This window comes from Cydia pomonella, chromosome 1, assembly GCF_033807575.1.
Source record: "Cydia pomonella isolate Wapato2018A chromosome 1, ilCydPomo1, whole genome shotgun sequence".
NCBI lineage: Eukaryota > Metazoa > Arthropoda > Insecta > Lepidoptera > Tortricidae > Cydia > Cydia pomonella.
In genome coordinates, this window is record NC_084703.1 from 36,899,735 (window position 1) to 36,923,201 (window position 23,467).

Below are 23,467 nucleotides of genomic sequence, written 5' to 3' on the forward strand. Positions count from 1 at the left end.
TTTTTTTTCTGTTGGAGCAATTATTTCCGAATATATTCACTTTATCAAGAAATATTTGTTGAAGACCCCTATTAGTTTTGAAAGACCTTTCCAACGATATCCCACACTGTAGGGTTGAAGCAAAAAAAAAAATTTCACCCCCACTTTACGTGTAGGGGAGGTACCCTAAAAAAATTAAATTTTTAGATTTTATTGTACGACTTTGTCGGTTTTATTGATTTATATATCCATGCCAAATTTCAGCTTTCTAGCACTAACGACCACGGAGTAAAGCCTCGGACAGACAGACAGACAGACGAACATGGCGAAACTATAAGGGTTCCTAGTTGACTACGGAACCCTAAAAATAACCTCGAGGAATCAAGGCAGGAATCTGCGGCATAAATGTACTTATAAATGCGCGAAGATTTAACAACTGATTAATCTGTAATACATGCATACAGGGTTCAATGTTGGTCATGCCATTACGATGAGACGGCGTATGCGTAACTAGCGTTTTTGACGTACCGACCGACCGCTCAGAGGAATGTAATGTCCACTACCCTTCGTTTCCTACCGACGTGATGGTGGGTCAGCAAAGACTATCAAAACTTCAAACTTTAGAGTCTTTTTTGGTTAACAAACACTCTAGAAGAATATAAGAATAGCAAATTTACATTACATTACATCCATATGGCCGTGGCAGTTGCTATGAACTAGGTAATAAAACCACGCAATCTCATGGCGTTTGTGTTCGTTGGAACCAGCGAACGAAAAAAACATAGAAGACTAACGTCAAACAAAATAACAGCGTAAAAGTGGCCCCACTATTAAAACACGCAATACTAATAACGGATCAATTGCAACTCGTCAAAAACACAAAAAAGAAAAAAAAAAGAAAAAAAGACAAAAAAAGAAAAAACATACTTAATGGCAGAATTTTGCTTATAGGTTTTTTATGGTTGAATGCCAAGACTTGCCATAATTTGAGGTTTAAAAATAAAAGAAGGTTGCCTTACAGGACTAGGTGTGTAAGGCTGTATGAAGTTCCTTTACATATAATCTTCACTCATCGCACCTGATATGTAGTATTTCCGGACCTAATTTGAAGTGTCATGTCAACATTTCAGTATAAGTTTGAGAAAAATAGAATTACTGTTTTTACTATTTTCCTCACATTCTTTCCATAAATTTTCACCGTTCAAACCTTCTCTGGACCTAGAAATATTCCATTACCAAAATTAGCCAAATCGGTCCAGCCCTCCGCGAACTTACCTAACGAAAAGTTATAAATAGCGGCGAGATACCGAGACTTAGTACGAAAGTACACATAAAAAAACCTCCACCTACAACGGCGATTCATTTACTATCACAAATTTAAATTATTAAAATAACAACCTGAACAAATTAAAAATGAAAGTTTCTTAATATCAATCACCATATTAAGCCTGTTGTGTTGTGATCAAGAGAAATCAAAATAATATGATCCTAGCTAAACTATACGTGAAAAGTAATCCCATATTTTTTCCAGTGTTTGTTGGAACGACTAGCACATCATTTATCCGCACAATAAGGCATATTTCTTTCGTTAAATATATAATTTGAATACTTCTTACTATGACTGTTACAACGGGCCGCCATTTGCGAACTAAATAGCTCCACGGCACTAAGTTGACGCCCCGCCCGCTTAGGCACAATGTGTGTGGGGTCATTTTGCAGAGCTAGTTCGACATCTATGTATTATGTATTATCAATCGCTGGTTAGAACCGTGTAAATGAATAGGAGGATGAGAGATAATTATTGCAAGAAAAGTACAACCAGTATTGCAGTAGATTCAAATAGAAGATTGTGTAGCTAGGGAGCAAAATGGTATTTATGGCGTACATTGAATCCTGAGCGTAGCGTGGGATTCTAACATAGAAACCTAAGCGTAGTGAGGGGTTCAAGTGTTAACGCCCACGGTGGAAATAATTTTGCTACCATGTGACACATACTGCTTTTTACATCAATTGTGGTGGCGGTTGTAGCAATTTTTTTATGTACGTTCACCGATTACTCCGACACCCATGGTCCGATTTGAGTATTTTTTTTTGTGTCATTGTGTTAATATTTTATATTAGAAATAAAATGTCCTTGAACAGAAAAGAGCCACTGTGATCCTTCCTAGCAGGAAAAAAAACCATTTTCGAATAGGTGATGTGAAAAATTAAATTTCCAACACAAAACTATTTCTAATCTGCCCGCGTAGCCAACATGCCAATCGTTAATGCTCCGTAGCGAACGAAACGCAACTGTCACTGTCGCACTAAAACGGAAGAGATGATAGAGAAAGATGACTACACTACGCTACGGAGCGTTAACGCTTGGCATGTCGGCTACGCGGGCAATACCAAAACTCACATGCGATATCGATCGCACTTTGAGGTTAAACGCCAAAGCTAAACGTCAAAGGAGATCTGATGCTGCAATCGACTATGTATGAGTATGACTTGTCTGTCAGGTGAGTTTGTGAGTTCAAATTCGTTTTTCGGATGATAATAATTGTTTAAACAAGGGAGCAAAGTTCTTGTTTGTCGTGCTTATTTTAACATTTGAGCGAGCAAAGTAGTCCGAAATTGAACCACGTGTTGTAGCGTTCGTAAGGGTGCAACCGCTTCTTCGTACAAATTAAATTAAAAAAATATATTTATATCAAGAATTTGTAGTCCCCATTTTTCTCTTTGGATATTAAAAGCATGTTTACACACTTTGATGTAGGTACGAGTATATTAACAATAGCTACGATCCAGGGCGCTCGTTAGGCTTTTTTCGTTTTTTTATTAGTATAAGAGTTAGGAGCGAACAACAAATTCCGTATTTTTTTAAAAATATAACAATTAAAACAATCTTTAAAAAAAACGACGAGACATGCTGTAGTTGATACACATCAAAATTGTCTCAAAATATTTGTACGTTAATATCCAAACAGCGAAATAGGGACTACGTTTGCATGGAAACGCGCGTGCTTTTTTTCTACGGAACTCGTGTTTGAAATAGATGCGGGGTCGGTGTAACATTTGGGAGGCTGAGTAGGGCACTGCGTTAAATATGTTTAAAGGTCACGTTTGACGCAGGCGTCGTGTGTCCAAGTCAGACGGGTCACTGTCAAGTCTACGTCGTATTTGTTGCGCTTGCAATCGTCTCACATATGCCAGCTTACAAAAAAGGAATGGTAATGTTTTTTAACCCCCTTATTCATAAACGTCTACTAAAGTTAACAAGCCCCTAATAATTGTTTGTCCCTTTCCATCATACCAATACGTCGGAAAGGGACAAACGATTATTAGCGGCTTGTTAACTTTAGTAGACGTTTATGAATATGTTATTCTAATATGTGTATTCTTGGTTCGGTGGGAGTGACATTAACTAATAAAATAAAATTTATTTTATACAATCAGTTGGGTTATATTAATTGACGACCGGTTTGGCCTAGTGGGTAGTGACCCTGCCTACGAAGCTGATGGTCCCGGGTTTAAATCCTGGTAAGGGCATTTATTCGTGTGATGAGCATGGATATTTGTTCCTGAGTAATGGGCGTTTTCTATGTATTTAAGTATTTATAAATATTTATATAATATATATCGTTGTCTAAGTACCCTCAACACAAGCCTTATTGAGCTTACTGTGGGACTTAGTCAATTTGTGTAATAATGTCCTATAATATTTATTTATTAATAAATGTTAACTTTAGGTAGGTACATACATAGGTACTTATAGTAAAAATAATCCACCTTATAATAATTAACAAAAAACCGACTTCTCAAAACAGTTTGAAATGCCATAAAAATTATTTACGACCATACTCGTAGTGCATCTTCTAACAATTACAATTATACGAAAGATGTAAACCACTTGTCCATGAGGTTTTCTATTCTGGTCTTCATCAGCATAGAACACCTCATCCAGCTTAAATGCGATTGTTTAAATGCAAATGCTTAAAAATACAAAAACTCCTAAAAGTACACTTATGAAACTTGAGGACTTCCCTTACTTCATCATGGAACCCATCATCAGAACTGGATCTTGAAAAAATGTTGTTCAAAACCTTAGTTCTTAACTGAACTAACTTATAAACGGAGAACACAAATCGCCAACCGTGAGATACGTTGAGGAGTTATTTTCGGGGCCTAGCCCAGATGACAACCGTTGATAGAAAACGCCTATCGAAAGTTAAATAATGGTGAGAGTCAGAATGGCGGGTGTACCTAAATAGAATTAAATGAAAACCATACCATATTTTTGTACCTAATTTGTACTATTTAGTACCTCCTTTAAAAAAAATTGTACCTCACGGTACTTAAAGTTATCACCAAAAAACAGGTCACCCGCCATCCTGACAGTCAGAATGGCGGGTGTACTTTATTACGCTATGTTCCCGTGGTTATTGATAAATTCTATAAAAGCCAAATTTTTGTACCTTTTTTGTACCTTCATATTCAATTATAATACGAGTCATTTTATTTTTGGTTTCCAAGTTTTACTCATTTTATATTTTGCTTGCTATTACAATTTTGCAGGCGTTATAATTTTTCAAATTATCGATTTAATTTTTAAGAAAAAACGCAAAGGTACAATTATTTTTATTACGCCAGGATTTAGTACCTTTAATGTTTAATCTGTTAAGTTCAAATAACTCAGTAAATCATGTCTTAAAAAAGGCTAGGCGCCAATTCAAAGAAATCTTCCTAAGAAAAATCATTTTTAAGACATGATTTTCTGAGCTATTAGAACTTAACAGATTAAACATTAAAGGTACTAAATCCTGGATTAATAAAAATAATTGTACCTTAGCGTTAAAAAAGGCTAGGCGCTAATTCAAAGAAATCTTCCTAAGAAAAATCATTTTTAAGACATGATTTTCCGAGTTATTTGAACTTAACAGATTAAACATTAAAGGTACTAAATCCTGGCGTAATAAAAATAATTGTACCTTAGCGTTTTTTCTTAAAAATTAAATCGATAACTTGAAAAATTATAACGCCTGCAAAATTGTAATAGCAAGCAAAATATAAAATGAGTAAAACTTGGAAAGCACAAATAAAATGACTCATATTATAATTGAATATGAAGGTACAAAAAAGGTACTAAAATTTGGCTTTTATAGAATTTATCAATAACCACGGGAACATAGCGTAATAAAGTACACCCGCCATTCTGACTGTCAGGATGGCGGGTGACCTGTTTTTTGATCATAACTTTACGTACCGTGAGGTACAAATTTTTTTAAACGAGGTACTAAATAGTACAAATTAGGTACAAAAATATGGTATGCTTTTCATTTGATTTTATTTAGGTACACCCGCGATTCTGACTCTCACAAATAATGTATGGAAATATTACCGGTCCTACCGGTATACTACCTGATCCGGGAGAGGTGGTGCATCCTGCCGTCATACAGTTTTTACTAGTACCTATTACGGAGGAGAATCATTTCCTACTCTTACGAACAACATGCTGTAAAGTTAAAATTGTAATAAAAGGTAATAAATAAACTGAATTGAATTGAGTACGTGACTTTTCGTAGCATCTATCATCGCGATAAATTTTTACTTTTGGTTTGGCGTTTGTCGATGTACAATTGTCATCTTGTCTAAGATCCTGTGTAGTGTAGGCATGACGCACATTTCACCTGGTATCAAATGGCACATTTTTGTATGCAAATACTTTATTTGTTGATGAAAACACAAAAATCGCTATATGCCTATAAGGTAAGGGGAGTTCCCTTGATTCTTCGTGGATCCCATCATCAGAACTGGATTTGGATAAAAATGGGATCAAACAGAAAGTAGGTATATTATGCTTTAAGAAAATCCAGATCGGTCCAGAAATGACGTAGTTCTGAGGTAACAAACATTAACAATCTACATTATATTACTATTTTTTTTTATATACTACGTCGGTGGCAAACAAGCACACGACCCGCCTGATGGTTAGCAGTCTCCGTAGCCTATGTACGCCTGCAACTCCAGAGGAGTTACATGCGCGTTGCCGACCCTAAACACCCCCCCCCCCCATCGTTGAGCTCTTATATGTCGTGACTTGACCTTGCTAATAGTTGGTAGAATTTGATCATTTTCATGAAATGCCATTTTAGAATTGATCACTTGATGATATGGTTAGGTTTGACTTTTCATGATGTGGCATTATTGGATTATTGAAATGTCATTTTAGAATTGATCACTTGATGATATGGTTAGGTTTGACTTTTCATGATGTGACATCAGTAGATTATTGAAATGCCTCGGTTTGAACCTAACCATATTATCAAATGATCAATTCTAAAATGGCATTTCATGAAAGGATCAAATTCTATGATCTGGCTATACACATATACATATAAACCAAAGCCGGGTTAGTTACATACAATTTTTTTCATTATTATATTTAATAATAAAAAAATATCTAACCGAATTGAGATTCTCCTTTTCTGAAATATTGGTTCGGTTGAAAACAGTATGGTACTTAAAAGTGATAGAATTGCTAGAAAAATAATTAGAATAAATTCTTTGTCAATTCTTCTTCCTCGCGTTGTCCAAATAACAGTAACAAATGTGTTACTGTTAATTTGGCCACTTTGTATGTCACTTATCTATTTGATGCTGACTGTGCCTACCTAAAAATGTTTCAACTTTGGAGACTGTATATTATACAGTATATACTAGAGCTAATATCAAGTGATTTTTTTCCGGCTAGGGCTGGTGGACTAAATAAAGTTCACCTGATATTAGCTCAACTATATACGTATTGTATGATATGATAAGTGATGATTTCATGCAATCAAATCAATTAGTTGTCAAAAAAACGCTATTTTATTTAACACTTAAATTATTAGAAACTTCATTTTCTTTGAGCAGCCGTATAAAAATAGTTATTTTACAAAGGCCTATAGCCTAGTTAAGGTACGACCGCTCCAGTGTGTACTATTGCACAAACACCAAATCACATTATTGGCCAGATATATAGAGGTAAAACATAGCGTGGTAGTTGCGCTATGTGCGGCCGCGCCGCCGTGCATACCGAATCATAAGATCAAAGCACGCATACTTTACCTACTCAGATACAAATACCCACACGAACAAGGCATCATCACGTCTTGCGGTGTCCCTGTGTTGGTGCAATAATGCACACATGCAAAGACGAGGGGCTACACTATTAAAAGTATAATAAAAGTTACCAAGACACAAACGCAGCGTACGGTACTATTTGTTTGGAGGGAGGTTGAAGGCACTCATACAAGCGAGGGAGAGGCTGTGTTGGCGCGGGCAGGGGCCGCCAGTTTACCGTTGTGAGGCGCGTCGTGCGGCCGGACGCAGGACCGCCACAGTCGTGCGCCGCCGGCACCCCGACCCGGAGACCCGGCCACTCATACAGCCGCTGCCCTGCAGAACCACCCTGGACCTCGAGGACTTGTAACCAACCCCCCACTGCACTCTTTGTGTCAATAGACTTATATATTTTGGGGTCCGGTTGTCTACAGTAGAGACGAAGTGTTATGAACTCGTGCTGATGTCACTGGAGTGTTAACCCGAATTTAGATTGTGGCTTGGATCGTTTTGACCGTCAAGTTAAGGTAAGTTTACATAACTTTTTTCACAGTTCTTAACTCAGCTATTTAATTATATTAGTATTGTCTTGGCAACTATATACCTATACTAAGAAATATAATATATTAAGTAAATGTAATTATTAATTGTGGCTATGAACCTAATTAATATTTTTAACATATTACGTAGGTACCTTCTATGTTTTTATGTGTGTATAACAATTGTTTTCCGAAGTACCTGATCACTTCCTACTTTAAGGTCCTGTTCCATCAACCGCAATTTAGGTACTCTTTTAAGTAGCTTGGCAGCGAACGGAGATTTCTATATGTACTCTACAATCACATTATAGCCAACATTATTTACGGTTTGGTGCAACCGGAAATAGCTCTAAGACTCAATTTGAAACTTTCTTAGTTTTGACAAAGCCAAGCCGGACCTGGCGTCTGGTAGGTGAACAATGTCTGAATCGCTTATTAGATATAATTTTCCATATAGATGCTTATTAGTAAATGCAAATAAAAGCTTTGAAAGAGGGTGCTCACTTGTATTAGGGACTGCGGTAGCTTTTTATAATTCAACCAAAATAACTAGAAGTAAACTTTTACTAGAAAAGTTAAATGCATCTAAAATTCATATGACGTCATTCGAAATCAGGCGGCACACGTTGCACCGCGTTGGAAATGTTCCTTATTATATTGGAGAACATTAATTAAACAGCTAAAATAGTATTTTATACAATCGTGATATAATAGAGAGCTTTTCAGCAGGCCTTTTTTGCCGTGTTTAGGCAACGAAGCTTGCTGATTTGCCCAAGTAAGGTACGAGATTGAAAATCTTGATTACATCACTAGTCATCTTAATTAATACTTGTTTTACTATAAAACCTAAATAAATAATAAAAATTTGGTATGTATCTCAACCAAAATGTAGTACAAAAGACATAAACGCGTGACTTTACGCCCGTTTACAGCCGACTACAGCGTATCGATATTAATATTATAGTTGAGTTGGGAGCCCATAAATGAAAAGTACGCAATTATAGTTTGGTATACGAAATCCTAAAAAAGGAGTAGAAAAAGTTATTACAAACGTGGATACAATCATTTTAAAATCGCACCGGCGCGCGCTTGCATTGGTGAAATTTGATTAAATTAGCCTGATGTTGCTAGAAATGGAAACTTTTTCCTACGTTTTGTTTTCGATTATTCTGCTAGCAGTAAATACTTATGTATCATCCAAGATAGTTAGTTATAAAAAGTTACATAATTTATTTAAATAGAGACTGTAGTTAATAGTACATTACGATACAAGTGCGAAAAACATGTATCGTACAACGTTTTACAGTACATATGGCCCTTTAAATGTTCGACACAGTAACGTAATATGCTACTTCTCGCACTAGTGCTATAAAGTAGCCCCATATGTACTGTAAAGTAAATTATACCACACTATGTATGTACGGTTGACTGGAAGAGATCGCTTTTTTTTTTTTTTTTTTATTGGTATTTAGGACAACAACAGCCGTAGATATACAACTTAGAGCTTGTGCACAAATCACGTGAGGTATTTTCGGCTATTTTTGGACCCCCCCTCCCCCTTGGTGGTATTTGGTGAGGTTCTTGGCGAACCCCCCCCCCCCCCCCCCTCCCTCGCACACATAACCTCACGTGTATTTTTTTATTTTTTCATTCGTCTTTATTTTAAGACAAATAGTATTTTATAGAAAAAGTATGTGGTAGATATTTTTTCTTAGTTTCGTTAACCATAAAAAAATACACGTGAGGTTTTCTTATACCCCCCCCCCCCCCAACGTGATCTGTCGTGATTTTTTCGTAACCTCTTCCCCCCCCTGTCGAATCTCGGGTGATTTGTGCACAAGCCCTTACATAGGCATTTTTACATAGTACAGGGTGGACAAATAAGAATGATACACTTTGTTTTTAAATTTTAATTACATTAAGTGGAAATTTTATTAAATATTTTTTCATAAATATATTATTCAGGGTTGGCAATTGTATACGGAAGACAATTTCTGCCAAATGTCTACCACTAGCAGCAAGCAATTTTATCTCAAATGTTTCTGTTGTTTAAAACACGTTGTTTGCTCGATTAATTTTGAAAAAAAGTGACAGTGATTGGCACCCAAATTCCCCAAATTTTGCAGCTCTTTACTTATTTCTGTGGGGCTATCTAAAATTACGTGTCTATGCTAACGAGCTGATGAAATTTAAACAGTTAAAACCGACTATTCGACACAGATGTACTAAGATAATGCCAAAAATGTGCGAATAGATGCTGAACATTGGGATGATAAGGGCTTACATTTGCCTGCTGTTAGAGGTGGACATATGTCAGACATTATGTTTCGCATGAATTTGCCAACCCTGAAGAATATATTTTTAAAACAATACTTAATAATTTTTGAACTTAATACAGTTAAAATTTAAAAACAAAATGTATACTTCTTATTTGGCCACCCTGTATTAGGCCAATAACAGTTACCCGTTGGTTGCAAAATATTATGCAGATATATTATTAGTAAAACAAAGTAACATTTAAAGTGAAACTGTGCACAACAGTAGGTGATAATCAACATGAAAATTGAAGTTACAGGTAGGTACACATGCTGGCATGAAGTTAATAGGTGTGCCTGAACGTTAATAGTTGTTTTAATTTAATTATATTGCACTTGTAAATAATTTAAGTAATCACGCTTTTACCCAAAGATCAGTATTTAGCGCTCCTCTAAAGTAACTGTTATACTTTTTAAGGATAACACCGCCTGTTGTTATCTAAATGTTATCTGTGTTCTCTATGTGTTCTCCTTATCAATATGTGGTGTACAATAAATAATAATAATAATAATTTATTATGTACAAAATTAAGCACTAGCTAGAACGTTATAGGAAAATAAGAGCCACACATCGCAAACATTTTAGTAAAAAAATTGAAAATAATTGCACATAAATTATAGTCTGTTCGGAAAGAGAAGAGTCGTGGAATGTATTGGCCCCATGTATTCCACGACTCTTCTCTTTCCGCACTGACTCTATCTACCTACTAATTTGGATTTACAGAAGTGAGGTCACTCATTTCATTAGTATTGCATATAAAAATTCATAGTGGCTATCGTTTTGGCAGTCACCGTCCTTATTTGTCATTTAGACATCTTTTGGATATTGTTGGGATGGCAATGCCATCATTTTATAGTCTTCATAAGCGGTTCCACTTACCTAATGGTGTTTTCCGAGAGAAAACGAACGAACGATCTTTAAAAAGTACCCAAATGAGTAATAGCAATATCTGAAGAACGCCCTCGATTTTTGACCTGATAAAGTGATGACAATGGGAGGAATTGTGAACAAAATAAAAGCAATTTAACTTAATAGAACTGATTTTAAAATTGTATCTAACGGCATGCAACCGCTTGAGCTAAGGCGAAACCAACTAGTGCCACGCGATGATAGATGGAATTATAATTGAATGAAAATAAAAACATGCATGATTCTTTTTATGATGTTTGTTTCCATATACTGTGACAACATAAATGAGGGTGACGTTTAAATGTCAACTATAGATACATTACTGTATAGTCTGCCAATTTCCTTGATAAAATAAGCGACGTTTGCGGCTGCATCACTGCCGCGGTTACATGACGTTCATTCCGTCACTCGTTTTATTATGTTAATTGACAGATACAGCGACGGCAACAACGATGCCGCAACAGTAATGCAGGGCAATGCAGTTGACATCCGAACGCACCTTAAATGACGCATGTGATGTTGGCTACATTGTTAGAAACTTTGAAATAAGGGAGTTTGTTAAAAAAAACAGCAGAAAATCAATTAGTTTTCCTAATAAAAAATAATCGGAACAATCTGTCATTAGCAAAACGTTTGAAATACCGACTGTACAGTAGAGTCTGTTCGGAAAGAGAAGAGACGTGGAATGTATTAGGCCCCATACATTAAACGACTCTTCTCTTTCCGCACAGACTCTACATATGGTGCTATTGCTACTTTACTGCTTTAGTGCGATAATTAGCACATTACGTAACTATGTCGAAATTTTAAAGGGCAATATGTACTGTAGAATGTACGAAACATGTGCAAATAGGCAATTTGCAACTCGTGACGATTTAAAAAAACTCCCTTCGGTCGTGTTTTAATTTATCTCCACTCGTTGTGTATTGTGTTTTTCGCATTTGTATCGTTAAGTAGGAAAGCGGACCCTAGCGCTAGGCCAAGAAAACTTTAGGTTGAAGAAGAAGTGTCGTAATGTACTATAACTTGACTGTTTTTTATTTAATCAAATCTTTTCCTTCTTTTAAAGCTTCTAATAAAATAGGCAACTTCTCCTGACTGACACCTCTTTCATCAAAACCGGCTCAGTCGTATTGACGCTATGGATGAACATATGATACAAAGATACATATCTACATAAAAATGCTCAATGGTTAACTGAGAGAAATCCTTAAATTCTATTTTTTACCTATTTTGTGTACAGTAAAGTGTTTGTTGGTAAATGCATAATAAATATATACATACACTCATGCATACTTACACATATCACATATATATTGATTCTAATTTTGTTTCTTAAATTCATCTTGCCTTCATAACAAAGAGAAATAGAGGTGTATTGTCAAAGAAAACTTTGTAGCGACGTAAATTTACTGCCGTCTTTCGAGTTTCGACACATAATTAAAACTTTTAGAACGCCATTTGCCTGTGATCGTTATTCTTTCGCTGATATATGTGTTCAATTTGTTAAGTATCAAAAAGTGGCGCCATATTACCGGCTACTACCTAAAGGTTATGGCGCCATCGCTCGAAACGATGCTGCTATACCTTTGGCCTTTGATCTATTAGATTCTTTCTGTTCTAGAGCTCTGTACTTTTTAAGTACGTTTTTTCTCTTTTTTTACGATAAAAAATTTGGTTGAAATAGACTTGTTGCAATATTTCCATTCTGATAATTAACTCCCCATTCCATAAATATTTTTACCTAAATTGTTAAATAAAAGTGCCCTCAAGAAATAGCACGGAACTTTATACTTAGCCGTGTTTTTTTAAAATGCACATTGCACGTGTATTTTACTTTCCTCGTATTCGAAATGAAAAGTAGAGTGTTTAACTCGAGTGAAAGGCACCATTTCAGTCTCGGAATATTGATCTCACTGCGTTCGAGCGCCAAATTTATCTCGACAGAAATGAGTGCTTTTCATCCCTTGGTTAACAATCTACTATTTCCATTTGATTACAGTCAAAAGTCAACATCATGGTCATTCGATTGCGCAAATACAAAAACATGTGGATTTTGATGAAACCTTTAGTTTATTTTAGCATCATTTTTTAATGATTAAAAAAAAAAGCACTAAATCGCAATCATTCTATCAATTTTATCAACTAGGCGCAAATGATTAAATATGATTGACCAATTGACGCAATAATAAAAAACAAATACTGAGCAAATGCGATAAACTGGTACGACATAACTAACTCTCGCAAAAAGTGATTTAGCCGATGATTACGATATCGACAAATGCTGATAGTTAGACCACGATAAGTCTGCAGCGATTTTGATAGCGCAGACTGTGCAAGTGTTATTTTAAACGTTAGACTTCTATCACATATTATGACGTAGGTATAAAAAAACACTGTCTCCATGTCTGAATAGATTATTGAGCTTAATTCCATTAGAGCATTGTTTGAAGCCTTACATATAAATAAACTAGGTTGTTTAATGGAAAAGTTTGGGGTGGTAGGTACGATTTAACCGGCGGTACGATACAGCTGACTGGGGAGAGTCGGCTATATATTTTACGACTCTAGACGAGAAGACGCTAAACAGCTACGTAAAATTACTTTTTTGAGCAACTCAATAAATAAATTATTTAGTACCTTTTTACTTCTCTCGTTTTGAATGCATTAATATTGCAATTCCTTTATTTCAATTTTATAATGTTGCTTTTTACTCCTATCACCATACTTTAAAGGTAATTTCATTCCTGTAGATAGTTCCTGACTCGCATAAGTACCAAATTACCTATCCTCATTGCTTTTTTATGGTCTCAGATATATCGAAGCGGCCGAGGTGCCTACAAATATCTGAACACGCCTCTATTATCAAGGCGTTAGAGTGCGTGTTCCGATATTTTTAGGCGATATATTTGATGGCGACTGAACGTAGTTTGTTTTCTCTTGTTTGGCCTCAATGTGTCATTTCATTTTTCTTAACGGCTTTTCTTAAGATATTAATTATTTTATTGCCCGTGTTCGTCCTTCACATTATACCCTAAACCGTCGTGTGAGAAACACGTCGTAGATAGAGGTCAGTTCGGATGTCTGGTCGTCTACTCTTTTTGTATCTATGTGGATTTCAGATTAGATTTGTTTAAATTTAGAACTTGCAGTCGCTGTCAGACGATAATATTAATAAAGATGTGCTGGCCGAGATTCTAGAAGACGCAGCCATCTGTATTAGTCGAGTTGAGTTGTACTTTAGCTGAGAAATATAAAAAAAAATATATGAATAAAATATATTTTGACGACCGGTCTGCGACGACCCTGCCTATCAAGCGGGTGCGCCAAAGTTCATATAAAATTGCAAATTCGATTATTGAAACTCCGAAAATGTTTCTCATACAATTTTACATTCTAATGATCATTACACGTATTTATTTTAAACAATAATGATTGTAACTTCGAATTTATTATATTCATAATGTCATTCCTCATAAATATCTCTATTGCTAAAATTGATGCATATATTATTGTTCGAATATCGATTTAAAGTACATAATAAAATTGGAAATTCGATTATTGAATCTTCGAAAATGTTTTTCATAAAATTTTACATAGTAATGATCATTATTAATTTTAATTTTAAACAAAAATGATTGGAAAATCCTGTCACAAAGGTGGGTTAGGTTAGGTTAGAATTGCGACCCTCGCAGAACCGTAATCCTGCTAGAAAGGTGGGTTAGGTTAGGTTAGAACTGCGACCCTCACAGAACCGAAATCCTGCCAGAAAGGTGGGTTAGGTTAGGTTAGAACTGCGACCCTCGCAGAACCGTAATCCTGCTAGAAAGGTGGGTTAGGTTAGGTTAGAACTGCGACCCTCGCAGAACCGAAATCCTGCCAGAAAGGTGGGCGATATTATGCTAGTCCTCGTTTTGACTACTATAACTTCTAAATAATATATAATATATATATATATATATATATATATATATATATATATATATATATATATATATATATTCTATTTTAATATAACTTCTGATCAAACAATTGTATGAAATAAGTTTATAAATAAAGAAATTCATACAAATAACATTATGAGCACCGATACATTCTCAATCAAAAATATATGAGAAACAATTTTCGGAGAAACGATGATTATGACTACAAAGCGGTATCATTAAAAATATTCGAATAATAAATTGTATATGAGCCAATATGGACCCCTATCAAGCCGATGGTCTTGGGTTCGAATCCCGGTAAGGCCATTTATTTGTGTGATGAGCACAGATATTTGTTTCTGAGTCATGAATGTTTTCTATTTATTTGTATATTATTTATATCGTTGTTTGAATAAGTACCCACGACATAAGCTTTTTTGGTTTACCGAGGGACTTAGTCAAATTGTGTAAGAATGTCCTTATAATATTTATTTATTTATTAACAATCAACAACGGATTAATGTTTGAATCAACGATGCACTCCCCAATAGGCCGTCTCCCTTTACATGGTAGAGGCGCAGGATAAGGAAAATATTCACGTCATGAAAAAAAAAATGGTTGTTGATGACCTTTATCCGTTTTGATAGTCCTATCTAAAGGTGAAGTATTAGAGATGAAGGAAGAAAAAATTAGATGGTACTTACAGGCAAAAGAATCTCTCTTAAATTTGAGTAGAATAATATAATGAAATTTTATTATATTTTTATCATATCAGAGTTAACTAAAGATCAACATATATTCATCACTATATTTATTCATTGGTTTTGTTCAACTCATACCTTCTATCCGTCGCATTTACTTCATCGAAAACCCACACGTGTTGTATTTAGGAGCATATTTGTTTTCCCGGATCCGGATCTGATAGCTCGTAAAAAATGCCGGATCTGGCTGGATTCCCGGATCCGTCGGACCGGACTGCAATTCCTAACGTAAACCTTACTTGAAGGTGTCAAGGTTTCTTAGGTAAACGTCATTATTTCATAGAAATTTGACTTTTAAAATAACACTTGTCCTGTTTGGGCTGTAAAAATCGCTGCCAATTTATCTTGGTCTGACTTTAGTAACGACGACTTTAGGTGTTATTGAAGTTCTAAAGGTTAACTTTATGTTTCAATTTAAGATTCTACTAAATCCTCAGCGACGTGCACAGTGGGTCGGGTCGCTATCATAGCTCAAGATAACCATGACGAACTTTTGAAACCAAGCCAATCGTGATTGATCTTAGAAAAGCGGACAGGCTATATCTAACTGCACGCTTACATTTCATTGCAAAAAAGAAAGCTCCAAAAGTAAATGTAGACCAAAAAGAAAATTATTAAAAAAAAAAATTATTTCAAGTTATCTAGGGATTTATGTACTTAATATGCTCTTGCGTGGCAGTCGCTTACTGCATGATGTCATGCAAAACCAAGACCGTTCATATCACTCTCTCACTCTAGTTATTAATAAAATATATCAATTCTATTCCCTCTTTTGGTATTTTTATTAAAAGAAAATAATACTATAATTTTTTGTACACATAAAGCGACTCCATTCATTCGCTATTCAATTTGACGTTTATACAATGATCAACATACGAAAACGTCATTAAACCATAAAGTATTCAATGTTTTGAAATGGGCGTTTGCAATTTTGACACTTAAACTTTTTTCCATTAAGTTTAGATACTTTTGTATGAAATACTCACTTATTCTCTGATATCAGTTTGCTCCATATATTTGGATATATTTCTTTGGCATCGGGCATCCATTTCTTTTAATATTTCAATGCTGTCAGTCCAGTTCTAAATTTAAATAGGTACATCTACTGCCAGTCACCGTCCATCGACAAAGAAGGCTGTAAGATGGCAAACCTTTACAATACCTAGGAAAAGTATTGTTGCAGGCTGTATTTGAAGGCAGTTTCGTGTCTTGTTAAATATTGCTTCGTATATATAAACCGCAATTTAAGTTAAAGTTGCAATCTGTTCATCATAATCGCCATTTGCCCCTCTTGTTAATTTTAAGAGTCTGATCTGCTCGGGTCTATTTACCAACCATTATTTTATCTAATAATAGGGTTGTTTCCAATTTTTTGAAACGCTCGTATTACATTCTATATTAACTAAAAGTTGCCCTAAAATTTAACTTTTATACTAAAAACGGCTTTAAATATGTTAAATGAACAAAATATATTTTGACAGATGCTTTCGCGCCCAAAACGCTCTTTGAAAATTGTGTGACGTCACAGTTTACGGTTTGACACATAACTACATACACACGTAGAAGATACGAACTGTCAACTGACATTTGTCATTTGTTGTTTATCGCCAAACTGTCAACAGTGTCAATCCGAGAGTTGTGACGTCATCAGAATCTTCAATGACGTTTCGAGTTTGGTCACGTGACGTGTGCCAAAAGATATTTTAAATTCAATATTTACAAAAATATGGTCATTACAGGTTCCCTAAAAGTAGTTTAACATGTTCTTATAATCCAAAATAATTTATTGGGATACAATTCTGCCCTAAGATTTGTAGATGGAAACAACCCTATTGTATCCTTCCCTGCTTTTCGTATAATGAAATTTGTTAAAGAATAGACACAATGCTATTTGCTAGAGCTAAAAGTCTGCGAAAGAGGAGGTATTATTAGACAGCGGCGGCGGCGGGGGCCGCGGCGGAGGACATCACGCTTATTGTTTGCAGCTCAAGTTCGCAATCAATATTCTATAGAAACTGTATATACTCGTATGTATACATGCATGGTGACTTGGAGGCTGAGCCGTGATCTGTCGCGTTACGTAACCTGCGAGCTCCATTCCACACGCTCAAAGCTTAGCTATCGAAACCCGACCAATTCCTGCGTAGGTAATACGTTTACTGTGCTGTAGAAGCTATCACGACTTGTCATTTCAAAGCCAGGACATACTGCGCAAGCGCTTATTAACTGTACATATTGAGATATAAATTTAATAAGCGCTTTTCGCATTTAGAAAACTGAATATACATGTAAAATAAAAATATTCTTCAGGATCATGGAAGTCACATGTTTTCATTGTATGACAAGTTTCATGTTACAGTAATTCCTAAGTAAGGAAGGTGGGTCTAAAACGGTTAAGTAAATCTAGAGTGATGTAAATTAAATCATACTTAGAAGTAGAAATGGAACCCAACATGCTGAATACGAGCAACATTTATCTAAAAAAAGTACCGAAAAACACAATTTTTTTCATTCTGCGATAGTCATAAAAACCACAAAATTGAACACACTTCAAAATATCCGTTTGCTTTTCTGGGGGCCTAAGTCGGGTAATGGCTAAATACCTTATAAATCAACAAATATAACAGTATTTGTAAGATTTATGTATGAAAATCAATATCTAAGCCTCTATAATGGTATTAAATTAAGTAAGGGGTACCGCATTTTCTGATGATTTCATGATAGTATACATAGGTAGATGTCGCTAAGTCCCTTCCTAAGGCGTATTTTAAGGAAAGAAGCAGTCACAGTGTCGAGAGGGCTGCCTCTGAAATGTCGATAATCAGGCCATCTTCTATAATTCTCACATTCTTATTAGTAGTCGTATTAACTATAGGTACGCTCACCGTTTTAGGTGGGGTACCTCTTTTAGGCTTAGGTATCCTTGTATTAGGTACATGGTGACAGATTGTGACATGTTATTTTATATACTATTCTCTTCTATTTTCACATTCACTGAGGTTCATAACCCTCTCAGTTAATATCACTAATGTTGTTAGGAAATAAACTTAAGTTCGTATTTATGCAGAGATATTTTACATGGAAATTAGTGGAAAAAAAGTTTTAACATAATATAAAGTTTTCCATACAAAAGCTAAGATGTAAAGGACTGCCTCACCTAGGTCGACAACTATTGCAAGAATAATCATTTACCTCACCGGTATTTTTTATTTGTAAATCGAAACTGCTGAACTGTATTTGTCATGATTTGTAATTAGTCGTTACTTATTATTATTATTAATTAATAAAAATACGACAAGTCTGGCCTAGTCGGTAGTGACCCTGCCCATGAAGTCGATATTCCTAGGTTCGAATCCCGGTAAAACCATTTATTTGTGTGATGAGCACAGATACATTCTTTTTTATTGATCAAATAAGTAACAAAGCGTTACAGTGAAACAAAGGCAATGTAAAACTACAAACTAAAAGAAAATACCAGAAGATAAATACTAATTAAACATTATATATTAAATGTAATAATAAAAAAAAACAATTATTTAATTCATGAATTTGTGTGATATTCATCGATAATTTCTTTGTATACAAAATCGAACAAAGCTATTTAACATAGTATAACATAGTAGTGCAGTGCATGACAAAGTGCAGAAATATAAGTATAAACTTAGTTTCTATGAGAATATGACATTTGTTGTGGGACTTGCAGCAGAGAGCCTGCAGCTTAGACGGACTGTACTGAAATGTAACTGTGTTAAAATTCCTTGTAAAGAGACTATGTGAGGGATATAAACTTCATAAGATGTCCTTTATTCATAAGAATAAAACTAAGAATATAGTGAACGATAGTTAAATTCTAATTACGTTATATTTAAAAACAAGATTCAAGTGGCATATCAGTGTCGTCCAGTTTCGAAGTCGGGGACACGAGTGCGACTACATACATAGATTCTGCTTTACATTTAGTTAGTTGAGCAAACCTTGACCCCTCGCGCTAAAGGTAGAACTATGCGGAAGCCTCGTGTTCACCCGACCATGGATGGCGCGCTCTCCTGGATAGATAGAAAGTACTTGTCCTTGCCACGTAACGTCACAATTAACCTTTGGCCTTGATTCTGGCCAACACTGTAATATTAGGTGTGACGCCTAGCTGTCAAGTATTCTTTTGTTACTTTAATCGTAACCGAAATAAGGACTAACTGTTCTATCTATCTATATAATATTGGACACGACCATGTCTGGACGCAAAAGACACTTGTAGGTACCTTTTTTGAAGACCCGATTAACGTCGCGCTGTATATAGAGTGATTTTAAGAAGTTACCTATTTTAATTAGGACTGCCTTCTTTCATGAACATATACTCACTAGAATCTTTTTACCTTTAAGTATTAGAATTGTCCACTTTCGTATTTAATATCATCTTTTAAATGGTAATTCTATAACTATTTACTCCCATTACAGCACTAGCCATTTCCGTCAGCCATTGCTTTCGTTAAACTATGTACAAGTCACATCGCTGCCAGTAAAAAATATTGAAAATTTGTATAAAGTCATCTTTTTACCTCAATTAGTATTTAAAATCAGATCAAAGTTTTAAATCACATACCAAATGATATAAAATCAGCAGAGAAATACGATTCACTTGTAAATAATTTAAATAACATGCTATTAAACAAAGTGTATTACAATTTAACAGAGTTCCTCCTGAACGATAGGTGGCTCTAGCAATACAAAGACTGACAGACAGACACACTCTTGTGATGCAATACAAAGCACATAAATAAATAAAAGCATAAATGTATATATAATTAAGCATATGTATAAATAGTAATTGGTTAAAGCGATTAATTGTTAGATTATTTTAGTTTTAAGTTTAGTTTTTAGTCTTTAGCATTAAGTACTTATATTGCTACACCCTTACAGGGTACAGGGTAAATACTAAATATGTTGTCCATGTGTGTAAATAAATAAAATGAAATAAAAAAGTGAAGTGCGTGTGGGAGAGACGAGAGGCTGTACTGAGAAGCCTTAGGTCAAAGGTTACGGTAAGACAGGCGTCTGCTCGTGGTCTGAAGCCGGGAGAGCCCTGAAAGCAATTCTGGATTCACACGAACCTCACCAAAGTGTGCACTATTTTCGACAGGAAAAGCATGAAATATATCTAATTTTGCATACAATTTTATGTGTTTAAAATTACGTTTATATTTCAATGCAATAACATTAATTTCTTTATATTGTTCCGGACATTTGGAAGGCATCCGCGTAGCCGAAGCCAACACTTATAAGATTTAAGGATTATTGAGAGTTAATGGAATCTAAGATGTACCTAATAGGGCTATTGGGTGAAAGTAATGAACTAAATACCTACTATGGCTTTGGGACGTATACCGGACGCCTGCTTAATAAAATTGTATGCATTATGTTGTGTATTATTATAGATACAGTGAAAGTATTAAAAATATCGATACGGACAAAGTGCCATAAATAAGTACACACCACACTACCTTAATTATATGGGCAATAAGTTCGTGTATACGTATTTTTAGCACTTTATCCATGTTGATATTTAATATCTTGACTCTAATCAGTTAATTTTGAAAACGTCAACTGCTCTCTAGCTGTTCATGAAAATATACTTTCATGTTGAAAAATACTTTCCTACTTTCACGAATGTAATGCTCATACTTAAGGTGCAGTAGGTTCTGCCAGCAGTTTTAGAAATATAGTAGCGCTTTTTTTAGATCTTAATACGGTTTGTTAAAAAATATGAATAACAATCATGAGGATTTTCTCTAGTAACTTCATTGATGTGAGACGATAAAAAGAAATTATGAAATAGGTTTAAAATACACCTTAAAAATTTGTGACTAGTTTTGAACAAAAACTAAAAATATGAATATTTTATCTAAAAATGCGAATGCATGTGAGAGTGAGAGAAGAACTTAAACCCATGGGGGCCTTAAAACAAATAAGTGCATTATACTTGTTGATAATTACAATTAAATTAATTAATATCGTCCTAATAGGCAGTGTAACGTCAATTTCACGATAATGTCACGAAGAGTGAGCCTTGTTCTTTTTATCTACACCCATATCATAACCTCCCTATAATATATTCAGACACGATAAGCTAACGGCCTATGTTAAAAAGAAAGTAGAGGATCCACGTGAAATTACCTAGTCCTCATTTTCCTCTCTGGATATTAAATATTTAGACACAATTTGTTGTAGATCAACCTACACCTATTTTTTACTTTAATCAAAAAACCGAAGTCCGAAGAAGAAAAAGGAAAGTCAAACCTAGGAGCATAGCTATGGTTAATGAACAGTCACGTCTGAAAATATCGATACGAAAAATATGTCAAAAAATTATTACACTACCCTAATATATGGACAATAAAGTCGTGTATAAATATTTTTGGCACTTATTTGTATCGAAATTTTCAGACGTGGCCGTACATCAAATTATGTAAAAATATTTTCTATAATGTCAATATCCAGAGAGGAAAATGGGGACCTCGTTTGTGTGGAGGGAAAGCGGCCGTCTCGTTTCCTCTTAACAAACCTGTATCTGTGGATGGATCGAAATATTCACTTAAATGTATCAATAACCGATACCTTAATTACATTCAAAAGAACATCTCTGAGAAACAAAGAAATTTGATTTGACCTCTATTCTAATATCAGTCGAGTCGAGATGACATTTTATTCGAAATGAAGTGTCAATTGGAAACAATTTCGACAAATGCATGTGACTTGATATCGAACGATATGGAAGTCGACCTCCGACTCTAGTTTGTCTCTGAATAAAAAAAACATACGTGAAAAAGTTTACATTACCGCCATTTGACGTTTAGATTGTCTTTTTATTTGTGTCTAAGTATAAAAAAAAATCTTTGTGATTGTTGAAGTTTATGAATCTTATGATATTTATGTAGATAAAGCAGTGTATGTAACTGTACATAATAAGGCATTAAAGTACTCGTGTGATCCTGTTATGAAACTTATTTCATTCGTTTCATAGACCCACACACGTCACACATCAATGCTTTCATTATGTAGCAGTCACATAATATTTTAGGGCTTTATAACCGTTTAAAGGACCAAATAAAAACAGCACAAGTGAAGCCTTATTATTAGTTACATAGTCACTTCATAGTCCTAAAAATTATGCATAAGAAAAAAAAAGATTGTTATGAGGATTTGTTATCGGGTGGTCATGTTACATTTTTAGAAGTATTTTTTTTAATAATGGACCTTGGTATGCGCTTGGTCTTCGTATTCTCCGGTACCTTTCCTAGTACCAAGGACAATGTGCATTAGGTATATCTTATAGTTATAACGGTCGCTGCTGTTACCTAGTGACCCATTGTCTACGACTCCATTCGACTTGATATTATGACTGCTTATGACAATGTGTCGGTAATATGGCCATATAAAATGCATAAAATATACAATATCACCAGCAGTGGTATTCTGATTTCAAAATATGTTAAGCTTAAAATGTTACAGTTCTGAGACATTTACATTTTACTAAAATGAAAACAAATGTGCGAATTTAAAAATTAAGCACTTGTTGCTGTTTGATGCTGAGGCGTAACTAATATTACCACTATGATCATATGTTGAAATATACACAACTACTGGGAAAGATAAACGTTTCGGTGGGCGTGTACAAAAACACATACACACACACACACACACACACACACACTCATGCCATATTGCTGGACGGTTGTTTTTGTCGAATATTAGAGCTGAAGAAACCACCGAATACCGCTAGCACCGGAGTCGGTTATTGCTCTCGGATTCCGCAACAAATTAACATGTATTCGGCACGACTTCATTTCAAACAAAGTAATTTCATATTAACTAAATTAATAATAGATATTTGGAAAATACCCGAAAATACTGCTTTAGTTACAAAAATTTATTGCATAAGTATATATTTACTTATAAGTTC

The 23,467-nt window shown here is 34.8% G+C and overlaps 1 protein-coding gene across 2 annotated transcripts in view; it reads left to right on the forward strand.

Moving 5' to 3' along the window:
- Positions 1-6,743: 6,743 nt before the first annotated feature.
- LOC133521741 (zinc finger protein 202) overlaps positions 6,744-23,467 on the forward strand; it is an 87,645-nt gene continuing 70,921 nt past the window's right edge. For both annotated transcript variants that reach the window (XM_061856816.1, XM_061856812.1), the window contains exon 1: positions 6,744-7,589. The gene's annotated coding sequence lies outside the window, so the exon portion shown is untranslated. The remainder of the gene's footprint in view (positions 7,590-23,467) is intronic.